The sequence below is a fragment of the Antedon mediterranea genome, chromosome 7 (assembly GCF_964355755.1).
Source record: "Antedon mediterranea chromosome 7, ecAntMedi1.1, whole genome shotgun sequence".
NCBI classification, from domain to species: Eukaryota; Metazoa; Echinodermata; class Crinoidea; order Comatulida; family Antedonidae; genus Antedon; species Antedon mediterranea.
The window spans coordinates 4,174,064-4,179,807 of NC_092676.1; the positions used below are offsets into that span (position 1 = coordinate 4,174,064).

The 5,744-nt window shown below is 32.8% G+C and overlaps 1 long non-coding RNA gene across 1 annotated transcript; it reads left to right on the top strand.

The window, feature by feature from the left end:
* Positions 1–1,937: 1,937 nt before the first annotated feature.
* Positions 1,938–5,559, top strand: LOC140054109 (uncharacterized). The gene is made up of 3 exons (XR_011846485.1): positions 1,938–1,991; positions 4,089–4,230; positions 5,487–5,559. It is a non-coding gene; the product is annotated as an uncharacterized lncRNA (long non-coding RNA).
* Positions 5,560–5,744: the final 185 nt, after the last annotated feature.

Here is a 5,744-nt window from a genome sequence, read left to right on the forward strand (position 1 = left end):
CAAAATCATAATTTGTTTAAGAAATGTATTATCCATTTAAACATATTCATTCATCATTTAATTTTATATCTGTTTATTTCAGTTCATTCAATTTTTACAAAACAGTAGACATAAATGTAAAAAGGTAACAGAAAATAATAAACTAATAATGAAGATAATGTTATTTTAGTGATGAAAGCTTAAAATGTTAAAAATATTTCTAAGGGCAGATATTATCTCATATTAAGATATACCTCATCATTTAAATATCCTTTTTATTGAACAGGTTTTAAATTTAGGAATAAACTGTTTAATAGCAGTAATTAATAATACTATATTAGGTACCCTTACAATGGACGGGCGCCATCTTATGATTATTTTAAGGTTCGGGAATCAAAAACATAGTACAGTAATATAATGTAATGTCCTGAGTTACTAGTGTGTCAGATTTACGTCAGCTGTTCAAATAGACTTAACGAGAGTATAGCTTCACAGTGAGAGATATATCAATATAAAGAAATGATTTTAACTTGTACATTTGTTTCATTTAGTAAACATTAGACTTGTGAATGGCAGCAATATTTATGAGGGACGAGTTGAAGTTTACGATGGCACAGAATGGGGTACAATATGTGATAATAGCTGGGACATCAACGACGCTCAAGTTGTATGTCGACAATTAAGACTAGGACCAGCTATCCAAGCTCCAAGACAAGCTTATTTTGGTCAAGGGATTGGTCCGATTATGTTTGATAATGTTCAGTGTTCAGGAAATGAGACATCTATCACAGACTGTCCTAAAAGAGGAATGAGGGTACACTATTGTGGACATTCTGAGGATGCTAGTGTTGTTTGTGGTAAGTAAAATAGTAACTGTAGAAAAAGGATTAATAAATGCAGACAACAACAATACTGTAAGGCCAACACACTTTTTAAACTAGGAAATGTTAATATGTTTATCTCAGTTTAAAAGGAAAATGTCTTTTTTTTTCATATTTTTGTTCATTGCCACCATTCACACTTTGTATCCATGTCCCAATTATATTACTCATTAAATGTTAAAATAAAAACGTTAAGCAATTTCAAGTTGCTTCTCATCTTATAAAATACTAGGCAGTTTGTCACAGTTGGAAAACAGAACCAGTTAATTTTTTATTTAGTTGCAATCTCAAAATCATAATTTGGTTAAGAAATTTATTATCCATTTACACATTTTCATTCATCATTTCATTTTATATCTGTTTATTTCAGTTCATTCAATTTTTACAAAACAGTAGACATAAATGTAAAAAGGTACCAGAAAATAATAAATAAACTAATAATGAAGATGGCATTATTTAGAGATGAAAGCTTAAAATACAAAAAATAGTATTTTTCTATGGGCAGATATTATCTCATATTAAGATATACCTCATCGTTTAATCATCCTCTATTGAACAGGTTTTAAATTTAGTTTTAAACTGTTTAATAGCAGTAATTAATAATACTATATTAGGTACCCTTACAATGGACGGGCGCCATCTTATGATTATTTTAAGGTTCGGGAATCAAAAAGATATTACAGTAATATAATGTAATGTCCTGAGATACTTGTGTCAGATTTACATTAGCTATTCAAATAGACTTAACGAGAGTATAGCTTCACAGTGAGAGATATATCAATATAAAGAACTGATTTTAACTTGTACATTTGTTTCATTTAGTAAACATTAGACTTGTGGATGGCAGCAATATCTTTGAGGGACGAGTTGAAGTTTACGATGGCACAGAATGGGGTACAATATGTGATAATGGCTGGGACATCAACGACGCTCAAGTTGTATGTCGACAATTAAGACTAGGACCAGCTATCCAAGCTCCAAGACAAGCTTATTTTGGTCAAGGGACTGGTCCGATTATGCTTGATGATGTTCAGTGTTCAGGAACTGAGACATCCATCACAGACTGTCCTAATAGAGGAATGAGGGTACACGATTGTGGACATTATGAGGATGCCAGTGTTATTTGTCAAGGTAGGAAAATTTGACACTAAATACAAACTTCAGTACTAACAGACGGTATTACAATACACTATTGACTAAGAGGGAGTGTTTTGTTTTATAAATTATATAAAAATAAGTTCTATTTTCAATAGTTTTACCCATTTAGAGAAAAAAGAGATTAAAGCTACATTTGGCGTCGTTTATTCTCCTTATATAATATTCCATTGTTTAACACGACGAAATGAACAATACCATTAAATTAAACAGTGTAATAATGAAGCTTAAATATAATATGTTTTTATTTCACCTGTATCGAATTATAAGAATTTATGTTCATGTTTAAATTACTCATTGTTATCACACCACCAGTCAGGGGTGGCGCCAGGATCTTCCCGACGCGGGGGCTACATTCCCCGACGAGGGGGCTATGCGAGCGAAGCGAGCATCACTAGGCTGGGGGACAGGGGGCCGCCAAGGGCCCCCGGTGGGGGTCCAGGGGGCGAAGCCTCCGGAAGCAACGCGTTCTAGCGTCATTTGAGGTCATTTTAATCAGATTTAGGGTAGCCATTTTTTTCCATTTTTTATAATGCATAAATAAAATACTAAAATACTGCGTGCAAAAAAACGATGCGCGATGACTGTTTCAATCTATATTTTTCAATTTAAAAAATAAAAGTTCAAAGAAAATTTAGAAAAATAGAGTTTTGGAGGTCCCGGAAATTGAACTTATTATACTTCAAAACATGAAACAAAATATATAAGTCCCTATAAAGGTTGTGACTGAGCTAAGAAATGTTGAAAAATAGAGATGTTAGGTCCCGGAAAATGCACTTCCTTGTACTTCGAAATATGACCAGCTTTATTGTTGGGGCTGAGCTAAGAAACTGTTTAAAACTAGAGCTGCAGGTCTTCAAAAAATTGCATTTTATACTTCGGAAAAATCAGGCCTAGAGGCTTAAAAAAAGCAAGCGTAGACCTTTTTCAGTCGGGGAAATAAGTTTATTCCTCCCAAGTGTATGCGTGCGTACCATCTGGACTCCCGAGTGGTGAGAAATTCATGACATACAGGACATTGAAAATGTAATAACTTAGCTATAATAAGATGTTGGCTAAGCGAAAATGGCATGTTTTTTTGTTTAGTAATGGATGAAAAATGTTTTTTAGGTGCCCCACGGTACAGAAGGTTACTTGTAAAAAATTGGTGAACATACGAACAATTAACATAATTCGTTTTTGCTGTAGTGTAGCGTACGTCGACGCAGTACACGATGTAACCGTCAGTAAACTTCGCCTGGAAAATAACTACAGTACACATTTTGGTCCCTGGATGGAACATGATATCACGCGTCTCGACCCAACGTTGAACGATTCGTACAAAGGGATACCGCCAGACAAGTGCGAACCTAGCTATTGTTTAGTAGTAAGTTAGATCGCTGGCAATAATGAATGCATATAAAGTGCATAATATCACTCTGACGTGCTCTCACGGTCAATGAAACGTCGCGGTTTTCTAGGCGCTGAAGCTAGCTACGAAGTGAACGCGAACGCTTTTTACTGTATATTATATTCCCCGACAAAAAGTACCCGTGTTCCCTTCGGTAACCGTCGGTAAACTTCGCCTAGAAAATAACTACATTACACATTTTGGTCCCTGGATGGAACTTGATATCACGCGTCTCGACCCAACGTTGAACGATTCGTACTGAGGGATACCGCCAGACAAGTGCGTACCTAGCTAATGTTTAGTAGTAAGTTAGATCGCTGGCAATAAATGAATGCATAAAAGTGCATAATAGCCCTCTGACGTACTCTCACGGTCAATGGAACGTCGTGGTTTTCTAGGCGCTGAAGCTATATGAAGTGAACGCGAACGTTTTTTACTGTATATTATATTCCCCGACAAAAAGTACCCGTGTTCCCCGACGGGGGGGGGCTAGGCTCCCGACGAGGGGGTTAGAGCCCCCGTAGCCCCCCCGCTGGCGCCACCACTGCCACCAGTATTCATCATTATCGTAGTGTTCTACTATGTAAGATAGAAATAAAGTACTTGGTAATGCTGTTGTTTTACATGAATTACTGAATTGTATTATTTACTGCTTGTGTTTTTTTTTAACAAAATCATTGTAGTCAGATGCCCAACATATTGCACCTGTAATGTCCAGACGTGTTACTTAGCAAGTTGTTATAATAACACTAGATGTACTCAATGGAATGCAAATATACATACAGAACTTGTTGACTACAATGTATATGATCCAATAACAAGATTGTAAGTAGAACTAAGTTTATGTCATACTGTGAGCAAAATAAACAATTTATATTTCTTTGATAATATAGGTCCATGCTATTTATACAGCAGAATCATGATAATATTGAACAGATGGGGAGTGGGTGGATTTTGTTAATGTGGAACTACTGGTCTTGTGGCGGTCTACAGTATATTTAGGTCGTTTCAATCAGTTTACGGGCTCATCAGTAATCTGGTCATTTTCCGTATACGACATTTTACGTAAGAATGTGATAGTAGACTAAAAATAACATTTTTTATTTTAACATAGTATATTGTGACATCACTAAAGTACATACAATAGAGTACATGCAGTATAACTACTGTATAATGTACAGGAAATGTAGAAATTTCAACATTTGAGGTGACAGAAAAACTAAAATAATTTAAAAACAGCTTGGATATTGTGATTTACTTACACTGTGCATTCTTTGGGATTTGACCTATAACCAAATTAAGTACATGTTGGTTAAACAATGATAATGGTTTAATATTATATTGATTTCACAATTTGTGATCTTATAAAAATAACTTTAAAAATCAAGTTTTTTGTTCATCCACCATGTAATGAACTTTATTTTTTTTATATATAATAATTCAAAATCAATTTTTATTGTAAATATCACAATATAAATATAATTATATTTATATATATCATCATAACAAATGTTACTAAATAATTAAAATTTGTTTATGTATTAATTTTGTCTTATGAGAAAAAATGTTTCAAAATATAAATATATATTTTATATTTTGACATTAAAATGTTTATGCAATACAGTGAATGCATTGTAGGATCAATTGTAATATTGGACTAATATGCTATACATTATGACTATTTACAGTAAAAAGAATTTTAAAATAAACATTTTTTAAATGTATCCACCATGATTGAACTATTTATTTTGGTAAGATCTAACAATTGAAACTAAATCTGTATTACATATAGATAATACATTTATTATATGGTTGCTAACGAACAATTTGAAATTGGTGTAGAAATTTTGTTTTAATAAAATAAGTTATCAAAATAAATTTACCACATTTTTATTTTAACATAGTATATTTTGACATCACTAAAGTACATACAATATAGTACATGCAATATAACTACTGTATAATGTAGCCTACAGGAATGTAGACATTTCAACATTTGAGGTGACAGAAAAACTAAAATAATTTAAAAACAGCTTGGATATTGTGATTTACTTATACTGTGCATTCTTTTTACTTTTAAGGTCTTTGTACGATAACCAAATAAGTACATTGCAAGCCAATGCATTTGCTGGTTTGACAGCATTGGAAACACTGTAAGTGTATTGCTTATGTTTGCTAACTTTTATCAGTTTGGTTTTAATCTAGAAATTAAATTACAAATTATTTTGAATTGTTGATTAAGCAATTATAATGGATTAATATTATTACATAATTGCACAATTTGTGATCGTATAAAAAATATCTTTATAAATCACAAGTTTTTAGTTCATCCACCATGA